This window comes from Geotrypetes seraphini, chromosome 10 (genome assembly GCF_902459505.1).
Source record: "Geotrypetes seraphini chromosome 10, aGeoSer1.1, whole genome shotgun sequence".
In the NCBI taxonomy this organism is placed as follows: domain Eukaryota; kingdom Metazoa; phylum Chordata; class Amphibia; order Gymnophiona; family Dermophiidae; genus Geotrypetes; species Geotrypetes seraphini.
The window spans coordinates 48,553,577-48,570,487 of NC_047093.1; the positions used below are offsets into that span (position 1 = coordinate 48,553,577).

General features: G+C 42.1%; 1 protein-coding gene and 1 long non-coding RNA gene across 3 annotated transcripts in view; one reads left to right on the top strand and one right to left on the bottom strand.

Moving 5' to 3' along the window:
- The window catches only part of LOC117367557, a 40,899-nt gene that overhangs the window by 15,079 nt on the left and 8,909 nt on the right, over nt 1-16,911 (bottom strand). Inside the window, exons 3-4 of one of the 2 annotated variants that reach the window (XR_004540793.1) lie at nt 3,931-4,129; nt 2,232-2,451 (exon numbers count right to left, since the gene is read on the bottom strand). This is a non-coding gene — a long non-coding RNA (uncharacterized LOC117367557). Of the gene's footprint in view, nt 1-2,231; nt 2,452-3,930; nt 4,130-12,670; nt 12,823-16,911 lie in introns of those variants that run through there. The other variant, XR_004540792.1, reaches the window with a different exon arrangement.
- AK1 (adenylate kinase 1) overlaps nt 3,078-16,911 on the top strand; it is a 49,446-nt gene continuing 35,612 nt past the window's right edge. Inside the window, exon 1 of the mRNA XM_033960207.1 lies at nt 3,078-3,166. The gene's annotated coding sequence lies outside the window, so the exon portion shown is untranslated. The remainder of the gene's footprint in view (nt 3,167-16,911) is intronic.

A 16,911-nucleotide genomic window follows, 5' to 3' on the forward strand; every position in this document is an offset into this window, starting at 1 on the left:
TGAAAGCAGTGGCGTACCAAGGGGGGGGAGGGTCCACCCAGGGTGCACACCCCAAGGGGGTGCACAGCCAGCCACCTTCCCTATTCTGCCGCTGCTGCTTTCCTTAACCATCAACATTGGCAGTAAACAGGGGTGTCCGCGGGTGCTCATTCCGGCGGTTCTTCAGCTTCTAGCCGGCTCCCCTGCTCAAAGCCGTGGGCGTCAGAGAGAAGGCTTCCGACGCAGCCACGGATCACGTGAGGTGTAGACGCCCGCGGCTTTGAGCAGGGGAACTGGCCAGAAATGCTGGGCAGGGAAATATTGTTGCTGCACAGGGAAGGGGGCATAGAAATGTTGCTGCTGCACAGGGAAGGGGGGGAGAAATGTTGCTGCTGCACAGGGAAAGGGGGGAGAGAAATGCTGCTGCTGCACAGGGAAGTGGGGATAAATGCTGTTGCTGCACAGGGAAGGAGGGAGAGAAATGCTGCTGCTGCAGCACCCAATTGGGAAGAGAGAGTGAAGGAGGGAGAAGGAAGACAAGGGAAAGGAACCAGAGATGCCAAGTCCATGGGAGGGAGCGAAAGGAAAAAAGGAAAGGAGATACCAGACCATGGATGGGGAGGAAGAGATGCCATGGCATGGGGGAGGGAAGGGAAGGAGATAGACATACCAGACCATGGTGTGGTGTGGAGTGGGAAGGAAGGAAGGAAGGAAAAAAGAGAGAGATGCCAAAGCATAGGGGAGGGAGTGGAAACAGAAAAATGGAGAGGGGGTGAAGCTGAAATGAATCATGTGCAAAGGACAGAAGGGACACAAGATATACAGTTTATTGAAGGGACACAGAAAGAGGGAAGATGCAATATGGAAGAGAGAGAGGATGGACAGTAGATGGAAGGGGTAGAGAGAGGGGGCAAAAGCTGGATGGAAGGGGTAAAGAGAGGGCAGATGTTGCATGGAAGGAGAGAGGACAAATGCTGTATAGAAAGAAAAGAGCAAAGAGGAGATGATTAAAGCAGAAATGACAAAAGGTAGAAAGATTTTTTTTATTGCTTTACTTAGAATCAAGTAGTATTGTAACTGTATTGATAAAAGTTTATAAATAGGAAATGGAAATAAGGCAATTTTTTTGACTAAACCCCTTTCCTCAGGTCAGGATAGGATACCATAACAGCAGTATACTGTACTGTTCTGAAGAAAGATTTGGCCTCTGAAAGCTAATAGAAAAATGGATTAGTCCAATAAAATTGTATTTTCTTATTTCTCATTATTTGTTTTATTTTTATTTGTTAATTTGTAAAGTGGTGATTGTTATGTATTAGTTTTTTCAAATTTACACCTACTGTCTTTATATTTTGTACAGTATTAGGGGACATGTGTCACTGTTTTTGTGGTGTTGTGGTTGTACATTGTATGCAGAGTCTGGTTTCTTGGCGGTTCAGTTTAACTTTTGTCTACATATTTCTATTTTTAGTTTGTGATTATTTCATATTGGGGAGGGTGTATCTCTGTTCTGTGTGTATGAAAATGACATAGTTTTCAGTTGGCATTGACTGCAGGATCAATTGACTGTGCGGGATCTGGCTTGTTTAGTTTTACAATGTATGTGTTGGTGTTCTAGTGCTCACTGCAGTGTTTAAGATGCTGCCTTTTCCTAGGTACACTCTTGTTGTGCAATATGTGGATTGTTACTAAAAATCATATTTTTCATATAAATGGGGGGGTGTCAAAAAATGATGGGTCCCGGGTGTCACATATGCTAGGTACGCCACTGCCTGAAAGATAGCTAGATAATTCAGTGGAGCAAGAGGAATTCACTGAGGGAACATCTAGGAGGTAGCTGATAGATGTGAAGTGCAGGAGTGGGAGAGACGGGAATGAGTGGAGAAGAAAAATTATAACAGCTGACCAGTGCAGATTGCTTTGTGCCTAAGTAGTAAAATCTTGTATTCTGCTATTGATGGGGAGCCAGTGCTGAGCAGTGAGAAGAGGGGTATGGCATGATCAGCATTCCGGTTCCATATAGCAGTTTTACAGCCACAATCCAGGTAGAGTACAGAGGTACTCCAACTAAAATGGAATTAAAATAATCAAGATGATTCAGAACTAATACTCTGTAATACAATCTCTTCCTCTCCCTCAGAAATCCTCCAATAGATGCTTTCTTGAATTAAGAAACTGTCCTTGGGCTCCTCAACTCCATTCTGATTCTATTTCATTCATTTACTACCCTATTGCAAAACAAAGTTATTTACCTGAAGCAAGTATTCTCCATGGACAGTAGAATACAAGTCCTCACAGCATGGATGATGTCATCCACGGAGCCCTTGCAAGAAAGCTTCTCTGGCTTAGTAAGTACAAGTTTTTCCACTTGCTACTGTCATATGGGACCACCTCAGTCTATTTAACTCAGTTTGGACAGAATATAACTTCCTCATCCATTTGTGAAGATGATGTTGCCTGTCCTCAGAGAATCTAGCAACCAACAGAACAATGTAAAAAAAAAAAAGCACTTTTCAAAAATACTAGGCAAGCAAGTGCATGAATCAAGCCTGTAAAATACCTCAATTTGTACCGAGCCCCTCCAAGAATGGCACATAGTTCTTCATTCTGGTGACTCTTATGCAACATTCAGCCCCTGATTTAACATCTCCACTAACTACTACCTAGAACTCACAAAATTAAATAAACAGTTACAATAGCAAACTAACACTCTCTCTAGCCTTCCCTTTTAAACTTCTAATATTAAGAACAAAAATAAAAGCTGACCTTCTAAAATTAATTTCTAAAAATCAAGCAACAAAAATCGCTTTTCTTTATCTACCTCTGGTCCAAGCCTTATTGCATATTTTCTCAGTCTCCTTAGCTCGTTTTTAATCAGGTTCTGCTGTGGATTCTGCTTTTTGGTTTTGCAGCTAATCATCCAGCAGTGCCCCCATTGCTTCCTTTCTGCTTTCTCATTGATATGCTAGTCTCCTCCATCTCTCTCTCTCTCTCTGGCTCATTCACATACAGTGTGTAGTGTCAGGCTCCTGCTCCCAGGATTCAGTGCGCCAGGTAGTTATAAATAGTGCTAAAACTAGGCAGGGAAAATCAGCAGAGCACGGGCTCTAGTGTCTCTGAGTACCCATCAGATACCAACAGCCCAGTGCACAAAGACTGCAGAGAGGACTGAATTGGAGTACTGCAGGTTAGCAGTTTTATCTTGGCTATTTCTTTTTACAGGTGAAGGGCAGGGAAGGGCAACAGATGAAAATGGCAGAGGGTAAATGGTAATCTATGCCAGTGTTTCTCATCTCTCTGTCCTGCAGGCACACCTAGCAAATTGGGTTTCCAATTTATACAAATCTACACAAGTGTATGGAGCGCTCTCATCCACATTCTTTATGACAATCCTGAAAATCAAACTGACTAGGTGTATTTCCAAGACAGGATCGGGAAACACTGATCTACTTGACACATTCTAGCTTTCTGCATCTATTTTATATGTTTATCAGTATGTACAAATGCATTTATTCCACCCCTGAATGTGTATAAACGTGTATCTCTGTATACAGTAATATGTATCTGTGTTAATCTGTCTACATTCATATATGTGTTTACAGTTTCCTATGATAAATCATGATCAGGGCAAACTGAGCTAGTCCTGTTTTTACTCTGTTGCACTTGTAGTTCTGCTTCCTTAGAAAAACTGTGAGTAATCCTGTCAAGATGACATGGAGTCAGGTTAAAAGACGATACATTCAGCTATAACAAAAAAGTGACAAGCGTATAGATTCATGAGTAATGTCAGAAAATAGTTTTTTGAGGAAAGGGTATTTAAATACACAGGGATCCAGGGCTGGCTGTGGAGACAAGGATGGTATCAGAATTCAAGGAGGCTGGGACAAGAAGAGAGGGTCATTAGCTGCAGGGAGCAGGAGGTACAGGTTGAGATTAACACAGGATCCTTACCAAGTGCAGAGCTGGAGCTCAGTGAGGTTTGTGATATCACCGCCAGTGGAAATCAATCATAACAGATATTTCTCAGCATGTATTATCTGACCCTGTATCTCTGCAGGCAATATTCTACCGTCAGTAACAGGTTTATGTTTATTTCTGGAGGCCATGCCTTTTATAAGGCATAGGAGCCGTTCATTGGAGGGCTACCAAGCTGTATAGGGCACAAACAGTGAGACGTTAAAGACAGTCTAAATTTACTGGCTGAAGAAAAGCAGGTAAAGAGGAATATGGATATGATTTTAGATATAGTTACTCAATTTTTCTGATTTGGAAAAGGTAATTAAATGTAAAATCAAAAACATAAAGGAAATAAGAGATCTTATTTCCTTTATGTCTTTGTTTTATTTCAGCATATTACCTTTAGAAGTGGACTAACACAGCTATCACACTATTTTACTCTAAATGTAAAACTGAACCCCCCCGCCCAAGGTGAGTTACATTTGGGTACTGTAGTTATCTGTCTGCTAACGAGGGTCTCCAATCTATGTTTTGCTCCTGAGGCAGTAAAGGGTGAAGTAACTAGGACAGGGTCACTCTAATCATCAGAAAGATCTGAACCAGAGCTTTCTTGTTCTAGCCTGCTGTTCTAACCTTTACCCTTCTCCATTCCACATTTGCAGATAGTTACTATAAAAGCAGTTTACAAGCATTTCCATGGGTAAAAAGTAGGGCTGAACAATTCATTTAATAACACAAATAACGCATAAAAAAAAATTAACAATAATCAATTCACGTGATTAACGCAGCCTGCCTTCTCTATGATGCCACTTCCTGTTTCCATAGCAGAGGAAAAGCATGGAGGCTGTGGACAGCTTGAGAATTGCTGCCATGCCAGCGACCCCCTTGGATTTCAAAGAAGGAAGAAAGGAATGACATCCTGCCTGCCCGCGAGGGCCCACTGGAGCTGTCCTTCCTGACTCCCCTAATGCTGGTGTTAAATCATTTTTTTTAACTATAGCTGCTGCCCCCCAGAGCCCGCTCCCCCCAGAGAGCCGTCAGTGCAGCTGCTGCTAGGTCTCCCTTCCCTACCCCTCCCCCCAGCCGCTGCTGGGCCTAATACCAGTGGTAAATCAAATTTTTTAAATTGCTGCTGCTGCCTTCCCCCTCCCCTCGAGCCATCAGTGTTGCTACTGGGCCCTCTCCCTACCCCCCAGAAAACCTCAGTGTTGCTGCTGAGTCCCCTCCCCCCTAGAGAACCGCCAGTGCTGCTACTGCTGCCTTGCCCCCTCCCCCCAAAGAAACCCCAGAGTCACCTGTGCTGCTGCTGAGCCCCCTTCCCCCCATACAGCAATCAGTGCTGCTGCCCCCCCCGAGAGCCACTAGTGCTGCTGCTGCTGAGCCCCCTTCCCCTCAGAGAGCTGCTAATGCTGCTGTGCCCCCCCCCCCTCCAGAGAGCCACCAGTGCTGCTGCTGGGCATCTCCTCCAGGGGGCACTGGAGAGCCATTGGTGCCTCTGTCCCCTATCCCTCAGAAAGCTACCAGTGCTACTGCTGCCCCCCACCCCCATTCTCCAGAGAGCTGCTAATGCTGCTGCTTCTCCCCCCCCTCTCCAAGAGTTACTTGTGCTGCAGCTGGCCATAATTTGGCACTTAATTAGAACATGTCTTTACGCGCAAGCTTATAGAATTGTCTTTCACATGCCTGAAGGAATTTTGTTTTAAAGAAACTGGAATTAGAGTTATTGGTTGAATGTAAACATGTTTGTTCTTTTACATTTAGATCATGAGATTAAAATTTTTAATCGATATACAGCCCCAGTAAAAAGTGTTTTCACCTGCATAAATCATCATTCTGAAAACTTATCACCCAAACTCAATCATAGGAGCTTTTCAAAATTATTGGGGATGCTAAACCGAATGGAAATTACCTCTCTCTAGCCACAGTCAAGTGTTTATTCAATATTGAGGGTGCTCAAGCACCCACTGCACACAAAAAGCTGGCTATCTGGCTCCTATGCCTTCAATGGAACTACAAACTAGAGATTGACACAGGGACAAATTTGTCCCCGTCCCCGCGGGAACTCAATTTCTCCGTCCCATTCCCTCGAGTTTTGTCTCTGTCCCTGCCCCATTCCTATAAGCTGTCTTAACCACACAAGCCTCAAACATTTATGATTTTAAAATGTTTGAGGCTTGTGCAGATGAGGACAGAGCTTGCAGGAATGGGGCAGGGACAGGAAAAGAACTCGCAGGGATGGGACGGGAAAATGAGTTCCCTTGGGGATGAGGAAAAATTTGTCCCCATGTCATTCTCTACTACAAACCCAGGTAAACACACAAACTTAGTAGTAAAATGTCAAAGTAAAAGTTCCTTCAATGAGAATTTGTAAAGGTTCCCCAGTGAAGGTGAAGAAAGTGTGGCTTATTGAATTATACTGCATTTCCTGGGCACATTGCAAGGCAATGTACAACTAAAATGAATTAGAAAGGAACTCTGTTAATTTGGAGAATTAGACTAGCCTCTTGAGCAGCTCACAATCTAGAATAGGGCAGGGGAAGAGGTGGGTTGTGAAAGGGGATTGACGAAGACATAAGGAAGGTAGAACTATAATTTCAATATAGGATAGCAGGGGGAAGACTAGAATCAGAAAACCAGAATCAATCCAAAGAGCTCTCATAGCAAATCAGGAATCTACAAAGATAAAAGCAGAGCCATCATGCAGAGCAGTCCAAGCTGCCTCTAGGCTGGGTCCAGAGGCCTAAGTAAACCAATGGGTCTTTAGGGCAACTTTCTTTCATGGGCCTTTTGCAGTGCAAATTCTCATTTCCAAAATTTATATCACTATATGAATTTTTATTTACACTGAAATAAGGCATTCCTGGGGGCAGGTTTAGGTCAGGAAAGTTAACATACACATCTAGATGGCATTTTCAACTCTCTGTGTGCACTTTTCCAGTAAAATTCTATCTACACAAAATGCAGCTGCACATGACAGCATGTATTTTGTATTTGCAAGTTCTAAAGGTGAAAGTCTTTGAATTCTTTCCCTTTGAAAAGTAGTGCAATTAGGCCACAGGTAGAAAGTCTGAGTGGACTTTACATCGCTGCAAGCCTCATGTTATTATGTATTGCTATAATATTCTGTGTAGAGAAATCCCCATATCTTTGTGTGTATGTATTTAACATGCAGGTATGTAAGTGCATCTGTGCCTTGATCAGTTATGATCTTTCATAGCATAGATTAATTTATCGCAGCCTGTATCTATGCTGTAAAACCTAACACTTATACTGGAAATTAAAGCTATACTAGAAGTCATTAAAACATCTCATCTCCCCCATCTGTGCCCTTGAATAGCCTTAGTCTGCTTTCCTATCTTTCCTTGCCCCTCTAGATATCCTTGAAAAACCTATCTGAGAGCACTTGGGATTGATGTGACTGTGACTGCCCCCCTCCCCCACTGATTCTATATATGGCACCCATATTTGGGTGTGTATCCAAGATGCGTGCATAAATTAATGATCCATTAATTATTAGTTGACATTAGCAGTTGTTGAAGTTAATTGGCACTAATTTGGATTTACATGTGCATTTGCCTATGCATTATTCTATAGCACCAGGTGCCTGAATCGCATAGCAGACAAATTAGAAAGGGGTGCCACAGGGATAGAAACATAGAGTATGACGGCAGAAAAGGGCCGACGGCCCAACAAGTCTGCCCACTCAAGAACCCTCCCTCCTCCCTCCCTCCTTCGGGAATCCATCTTTTAAGCATTCCTCTGGAGCGACCCCACCTGTCTGTCCCATCGTCCCTTGAAGTCGAGCGTGGTTCTGGCCTCTACTACCTGACATGGAAGACCATTCAATCGATCAATTACCCTTTCGGTGAAGAAATACTTCCTGGTGTCCCCATGAATCTTCCCCCCCTGAGTTTTAGCGGATGCCCTCTTGTCACCATGGGACCCATAAGACAAAATATTTCTTCCTCCACATCAATACGGCCCGTGATGTATTTGAATGTTTCTATCATGTCCCCCCTTTCTCTGCGTATGCCTTTCAATGCTATAGAAATAATAAATAGTAGTAGTAGTAATGGCTACAAGTGGATTGATTTTTTACTCCATCAAAAATTACAAAGACTAGGGGGGCACTCGATGAAGTTATAGGGAAATACTTTTAAAACCAATAAGAGGAAATATTTTTTCACTCTCAGAATAGTTAAGCTCTGGAATGCATTGCCAGAGGATGTGGTAAGAGCAGTTAATGTAGCTGGTTTTAAAAAAGATTTGGGCAAGTTCCTTGAGGAAAAGTCTGCTATTGAGACAGACATGGAGGAAGCCACTGCTTGCCCTAGATTGGTCAAAAGTATATACAGAGGTGACCAATTCAAACCGTTGATATTATGGAGTGACTAAAGTGGTCAGTGAAACAAAATAAAGTCACTGCTAGATCATCAAGAAAGGTGATTTATATATTCAAAAGACTTATTTTGTGCTTAGAACTCTGCTCAGAGACATGAAGGCTGATTACTCCGCCTCACCACCCAGTCATTGCAGTGTTCAAAAAAGCTCTAAGAAACTTTCAATAAATAAGCTAGCTTTAACAGCTATGCTAACACACCTTATTTATTGAAAGTTTCTTAGAGCTTTTTTGAACACTGCAATGACTGGGTGGTGAGGCGGAGTAATCAGCCTTCATGTCTCTGAGCAGAGTTCTAAGCACAAAATAAGTCTTTTGAATATATAAATCACCTTTCTTGATGATCTAGCAGTGACTTTATTTTGTTTCACTGCCCTAGATTGGTAGCATGGAATGTTGTTGGGTTTTTGGCAGATACTAGTGACCTGGATTGGCCACCGTGAAGATAGGATACTGTGCTAGATGGACCATTGGTCTGACCCAGTATGGCTATTCTTATGTTCTTATGGCCATGGGATGGGCTGAAGCAGATCAGGGATATTCCAAAAATTTGTACTTGGTGTCATAAAATAGCACTATTTACACCCAGATGATATGAGTTGGGTGCCAGCTGTTGGTGTGGGAATCAGCATTATGCATAGAATTGCACCTAGCATCAATTTCTTCTGGCGCCAATTTTTGAGGGCCATTTACTGAATCTGGCCCTGTAAAGGGTAAAGAGTCATGGATTTGATATGCTGCCTTTAAGTGGGTACAACCAAAGCAGTTTAAATATACCATACTATATGCATGTACTTTCTGTCCCTGGGGCAATAGAGGGTTAAATGACTTGCCCAAGGTCATAAGAAGCTTCAGTGGGGATCATACCCAGTTCCCCAGGTTCACAGCCCACTGCACTATTAAGCTACTCCTCCACTCCATTCCCTTTGTGTCCAAGACTCTACTAAGAGATGGAAACAACTAATTTCTCAGTCCTCCAGGGGAGTTTTTCATCATCTTCACTGCAGGAATCCTATTTTATTTTAGCTTCTACTTGCTGTGAGACAAATGAATAGTTCATCTGATTTTATGTCTTACCCATAATTAGAACATTGGATAGGATTTAATCTTTGGAGCCTCTTGGCTTTTTCAGGAATGACTAAGGAAAGTGTAATCGGACCTCTGCCCTTTCCCCTGAAGTTCTTGTTTGAGAAAGACATGTAGAGCTATTTTGGGGGCAGGTCTGACACTGAGCTATTCCTTCTTCTGTGGTAGCTTTTTCAAGCCCTTGAAATACACAGAAGCATTCGGGCATTTAGGACACAATCTATAAGCATGCTTTCTATCAATGTAGGTGACAGAAAGTGGGCACAGGGATTTTATAGAACAGAGTATTATTTGACCTTCAGAAAATCATTCACATCTCTGGAAACTATTGCAGAAGAATATGTTGAATGCAATATTTTAAAAACTTCCTCCAAAGGCTGAAATAAGAGAATGAGGTCTGTACATCCTGTGTACATGACTGTGAGACATGCAATGCTCTGCAAATGCAGGACACACCTACATACAATTTTTCAAAGGAGCATTGGTCTAATCTCCAACTAGAAAATTATCTTCAAATGAGAGCCAGGACTATCATACGACAAATTTGCCTGTGCCCTAGCAAGGGGGGGGGGGGGTAAGGGAGGAGATCATGTTGCAATGAAAAGGCTGGTCCACAGCAAATCATTTCACTAAAAATCTGCTCATTCATATTCTCTTGCTCATTCATATTCTCTTGCTCTCACACACATACACTCATCCCCCAAGATTAAACTTTTAAAAAGGGGAACCATGTTAGTAGGTGGTAACAAAAATGACAGAAGCAGGTGCCATCTTACAGAGCAACCATTTTACTGAGGCATGAGCTTTTGAGGACCAGAGTCCACTTTATCAGAGGTACTTCCTTTTTCCCAATACCCACTAACGCATCCCATCATTTCTTCTCTCATTATTCCTATCCAGGGCAGGATTAACCAATAGGCCAAGTAGGCACGTGCCTAGGGCCCAAAATGGTCAGGGGGCCCGATGAAGGAGGGCATCAACATTGTTTTTTCCAAATGGCGATGGGCCCCTCCATCATCGATCGGCAACGCGTGCCCCCCGATCGGCAATGCGGGCCCCACCCCGATCGGCAACACGGGCCCCCCCATTGAAAGAAAGTAAGACAAGCAAGCAACGCGGGTAAGAAAGGCAACGGGAACTGTAATTGTGCAAGCGGTGCTGCTTGCCCAAAGCTTCCCTCTGACACAGCTTCCTATTTCTGCCTGGGCGCATGGTGGGGTGGGGCGGGGCAGGGGGCCCAGTGTACTTGTGTGCCTAGGGGCCTTTGACAAATTAATCCTGCCCTGTTCCTATCCTTCCCTGTAGGCCAAATACATAACCACTTTATCTCACACAGCCAGGATTCACTAGCCCTCTGCATAATCTAGGAGACAAGAAACCGATCCCATACCTTTAAAAATGTATGCGTGTTTGCTTCCCTGCACTCAACTGATATTCTTTCCATCTTCAATAATTAGTGCATCAGGTTTCTCCGTAAGATTAAATCAGGTGATATCTCTGAAATCCATTGTATTAGGATACTAACTATTAGAACAATCTACCACAGCCTAATGTAATTTTCTCCTCTATGTCCAGCAAACACACATCTGGATTCATTTCTATTTTGACCCCTATAATGGTGCTGATGTTCCCAAACAATGCAAAATGTTCTCAGGATCTTCACACTTCTTACACATTCCAGATTCCACTAGCTCTCCCCTCCAAGTTCATTTTGGGTGCATGTAAGCCTCTGCAGGCTTTTAACAATATACTTCCCTCTACTGTACACATACTACTAATTCTTTTCCCCAGGCAAACCCTGTTTGGAAGTTCTTCTCAGTCATTTCAATGTCCTAATCTCAACCATTTGCCTACTGTGTATTTAAAGGAGAAAGTTTTATATTTCTTCATAAGTCCTCTGTAATATCTTCCCTTATCCATCTCCTCCTCCAACTGCATCTTATCAAATTCTATGGGGTCCATATCTTCCTTCTTGTTCACGTTATATGAAGAAATATTTTCTTCAGTTTGTTTTAAATCTACTACTTAGTATCTTCATCGCATGCCCCCTAGTTCTAGTATTTTTGGAAAGAGTGAACAAGCGATTCATATCTACTCTTTCCAGTCCACTCAATATTTTATAGACCTCTATCATATTACCCCTGAGCTGTCTCTTCTCCAAGCTGAGGAGCCCTAGCCACTTTAGCCTTTCCTCATAGGAAGTCGTCTCATCCCTTTTATCATTTTCATCACTCTTCTCTGTACCTTTTCCAATTCCGCTATATCTTTTTTGAGATAAGACGTCCAGAATTGCACACAGTATTCAAGGTGCTGCTATACCATAGAGCAATACAAGGGCATTATAACATTTTCATCTTTGTTTTCCATTTCCTTTCCTGATAATTCCTAACATTCTATTTGCTTTCTGAGCTGTCGCCATACATTGAGCTGAGGGTTTCAACTTATCTTCAACAATGACACCTAGATCCTTTTCCTAGGCAGTGACTCCTAACATAGAACCCAGCATCACATAGTTACAGCAATAGTTCAGGTTCTTCTTTGCCACATGCATCACTTTGTACTTGCTCACATTAAACGTCATCTGCCATTTTGATGCCCAATCTCACAAGGTCCTCTTGCAATTTCTTCATAATCCTCTTGCAATTTAACTACTTTGAACAACTTTGGGGTCCTTTTACAAAGGCGCGGTAGCGGTTTAATGCGCGGAATACCGTGCGTTAAACCATCTGCCGCACTAGTACTTAACGCCTCCTTTGGCGAGGTGTTAGGATTTTAGGCTGCCGCGGGGGTTAGCGCGTGATGAAATGTCTGTCGCGCTAACCCCCATAGCACGCCTTGATAAAATGAGCCCTTTGTGTCATCAGTAAATTTAATTATCTCACTAGTTATTCCCACCTCTAGATCATTGATAACTATGTTTAGAAAAGTGGTCCCAGCACAGATCCCTGGGGAACCCCACTATTTACCTTCTCCATTGAGAATATTGACTATTTAAACCTACTCTCTGTTTTCTGTCTTTCGACCAGTTCTTAATCCATAATAGGACCTTACCTCCTATCCCATGACTTTCTAATTTTCTCAAAAGTCTTTCTTGAGGTACTTTGTCAAATGCCTTTTGAAAATCCAAATACACAATATCAACTGGCTCACCTTTATCTATATGTTCATTCACCCCTTCAAAGAAATGCAGTAGATTGGTGAGGCAAGATTTCCCATGTTGACTTTCTCTCATTAATCCATGCTTATGTATATGTTCTGTCATTTTGTTCTTTATTATAGTCTCTACCATTTTGCTCAGCACCAACTTCAGACTCACTGGTCTATAATTTCCCGGATCATCTCTGGAACCCTTTTAAAAAATCGGTGTCACGTTGGCCACTCTCCAGTCTTTCGGTATGATGCTGGATTTTAAAGAAAAATTACAAATTACTAATAGTTCTGCAAGTTCATTTTTCAATTCTATAAGTATTCTGGGATGTATACCATCCAGTCCAAGCGATTTGCTACTATTCAATTTGTCAAATTGATCCATTACATTTTACAGTGTTATAGAGATTTATTTGAGTTGCTCTGATTTGTCAGAATTGAATACCATTTCTGGCACTGGTAACTCCCCCATATCTTCCTTGATGAAGACTGAGGCAAAGAATTCATTTAATCTCTATGCTTTGGCCTTGTCTTCCCTGAGAGCCCCTTTTATCCCTCGGTCATTTAGTGGTCCAACTGATTCTTTTCCCGGCATCTTGCTTTCAATATACCTAAAAAAGTTTTCATTGTGTGCTTTTGCTTCCAGCCCAATCTTCTTTTCAAGGTCTCTCTTTACCTTCCTTATTAGCTCCTTGCTTGTAAACTGAAAAAAATTCCATACCTGGAAACATTTCTTCATTTCCTTGCAAGGGTAAATACCTTATAAACATGCCAGAAATAAGTTAAAATAGTTTGAGTATGATCTTCTAGGGCCATTTGTACTGATTTAAATTACTTGTTTCTTCCAGGGAAAGAATTTCCACTTTAGTATGTATCATGCAGGCTATAAGGTCTAACCAGCTGTCCCTCCAGTTTACTAGAAATCTGAAGTATTGACCATCCATACTCTGGCTTACGATAGCAAGACATGCTAGATTATGCCCTATCTGGCAAATTCAGACCTCATCATTTATGCTTTCCTCCTTCCCCCATCCCAAGGATTTTGAAAGCATTCCATTCCACTTCTGTATATCTATCACAGGTAACACTATTAAATTCTGGAACATTTAGGTGATTTAGGGGGCTCGTTTTCAAAGACTTGGACACACAAAGTACTGAGATTATCATCAGTTGTTGCAGTCTGCCACTCAGAAATATTGCAAGGATTACCAAGTTTCTATCAAACCACTCAATTCCCTTAGCAGCAGAGGCATGATTGATTTAATAAAACTTCGTAATATTAGAAAGTACTTTGATAAATCTGCATTTAGGCTCATAGTCCAAGCTCTAATTTTGTTCAGTATGGACTATTATAATATAGTTCTGTTGGGGGTGTACTAAAGGATCTATAAAGCATTACAGTTAAAAGCCTGCCTATTCGAGAGTGCTTTCGACTCCTAACTCCTCCCACCTTGGGTTCTGCATCCCCAACCATATATGTCACATCTGTCTGTCCAAGTTAGCTACAGTCATCTTCGCTTAAGTGCAAGGCCTCCGGACCAGACTGCCACGTGCACTTAAATTGAGTGTGCGTTTAATCGGAGTACCACTTTTTAGTCATGAAAAACCACAGTACGCTGTAGTCAAATGCAATAAAATTTTTGTTCAGCAAAAAACACACAGAATACAATTTAACACGGTTCAGTTATAGAAACAGCATTGTTCCGCCTAATGCAATACACTATAAACCTTTTTTTAAACCAACATTATACTGAAATCATCAGTCGTTGTTTTCTGTACGCAGATTGTACGATTCAGGCTGTGTATCTGACTACTGATGCTATAAAACTGTCCATAGTCGTGACATCCATTTATCAACAACGCAGCGTGTGTAGGGACTTCAGCATGTCCAAGAAGAAAACAATTTCTGCAGGTGGTTCATTAGTCGTGATGACTGCAGCAATACAGGTATCTCCATCCTCATCAGACTCTTGGTTGTCTGCAGTGTCCTTTATGACTGTACAGATTTCGGAATTAGTGCTGTCAGATGATGTGGGCACATCGTTGTCAACGGCGACATACAGCTCAAACTCTTGTGGCAAGAGTCAACTGGGAGTTCAATGGATGAAGTGTCAGCTTCAGTTGTCTCATCAGATGCGTGAATGAAGCTTGCCCGTCGATAGCAATTTGAAATCGTATCATGTAAAGAGTCGAGCATCGTCATTTTTCTTGGAGCTCAGCAACTCGGGGGCTGGATTCCGTGCTTGCATCAATCACTGCCATCACATATCTTAAGAAGAGCGACCTATAACGACGTTTGAAGTTGGCAATTATCCCTTGGTCCATCGGTTGGATCAAAGAGGTCGTATTTGGTGGAAGAAACAAGAGTTTGATGTTGGTTAGTCTTACGTCATTGCTGTGTGCTGCACAGTTATCACACAGCATTACAATGTGCCTCCCACTCCTCATCCGATTGTCAAGCTTCTGCAGCCATTCAATCCACAGTGTCGCCATCATCCATGTGTTTTTGTTGCTTTCATATTCAACAGGCAGGCGTTTAATGTTTTTGAAGCACTAAGGATTTCAATTCTTCCCAATCACCAGTGGCTCCAGCTTTTCACTACCGTCCATATTGCAACTAAGCAACAATGTCAATCGTTTCTTTGGCACCTTGAAGCCAACAGTTTTGCTGCATTTGAAAGCCAATGTTCCATCAGGGATGGCATGCCAGAACAGATCCGTCTCATCGGCATTGAAAAAGTCGCATAGTTCATGTCCACTAATGACTGATGGCAACACTTCCATGACCCATCTTTCTGCACCAAACTCATATGTGCCTTGTTTTTCGCCATCCTGCTTCTTAAATTTTATGCCATTATGAACTTTCCACCTCTCTAGCCATCTGTTTGTTGCTTTGAAGTCTTATACGCCCAGTTCTTCGGATAGCTGTGCTGCTTTCTCCATCAGCAGAGGCCTACTGATTGGCAGTTGATGACTTCTAGCTTCAGCAAACCATCGCAGCAACGCCTGTTCAACGTCTCCAGCCTACCCAATTCTTTTCCATTTTTTGGTAGGATTACTAATGTTTTGCTAGTCTTTCAATATGGCTTGCTTTTTTTTGTAAATCCATGAAATCTGGCTAGGATGAACACTGTAATGTTTTGCAATAGAGACCCGACTCTCCCCTTGGTCAAGTCTCTTTAAAACATTGACACGTTTAGGCAAAGAAAATGACTTTTGTCCAGCATGGTGGACACATTCAGCCAAAGAAAAAGATTTTTGTCCACGTGACGCCATGGTGCAGTTCCAAAAGTTTGAACACCTGGCCAGGCCTAGACTGCTGATCCGAAACAGGTGGCTCATCCACGTGAGAAAGTGATTGCTTTTAACCAGAGTGAATGTAACGTGAACGAATAGAGGTGGGACCTATAATATCAGTGCGCATATGCGGATTGTGTGCATATCAGAATTGCAATTATCCGGAGTATACGTCCATTGACTTTAATGTAAAAAAAATGGGACCATAGTGGTAGGCTATGGATAACCGAAGCGTGCACTTAACCGACATGCACTTAGGTGGAGTTGACTGTATATAAGTGATAAGTAGTAGTAGTAATAATTCAAAACACTGCAATTCAATTGATTTATTCATTAGGCAGATATGACTCAATTAACTGTTTTATGCTACAATTCTATTAGCTCCCAATAGCTGCCAGGATTCAATTTAAGTTGGGGTAATGATTTTCAAAATCTTGCATGGTGAGGCTCCTGTTTATATAATGGAATTGGTCTGTTTATTATTAGGTAATAGGTTTGATAGTTAAGAGAGCAGATATTATCGGGCTATCCTACTAAAATAAATGTATATGGTGAGGACTAAGTAGTTGCTTTGCAGATAGTCTCCGGGAGTGCAGATTTCAAAAGAGCTATGGTTGTAGCAATGGCTCTGATCCTTTGTAGCTATACTGTTAGTGAGAGGAATACCAGCTTCATCATAACAGAATACATGATATTAACTAATTAGGTACTGGAATACTAAGGGGCTCATAATTGAAAGAGAAAAACATCCAAAAACCGGCCTAAGTTGGCACTTGGACGAATATTTCTCAAAAATGTCCAAGCGCCAAAAATAAAAATGGGTTTTGGACATATTTCTAAATAACCTAGGCCTTCATAGTGCCGCTCAACATCCAAAGCTAAACGGGGCGGTTCGGGAGGCGTGTCGAGGGCGGGAGTTGGGCTGGACGTGGGCTGGCTTAGACTTAGTCGTACAGCATTTATAACTGAAAGTTTTATAAGAGTCTAGATGGAACTTGGACGTTGTGACTTAATGGTCTAAGTCACAAAAACCCACCTAAGCTCAC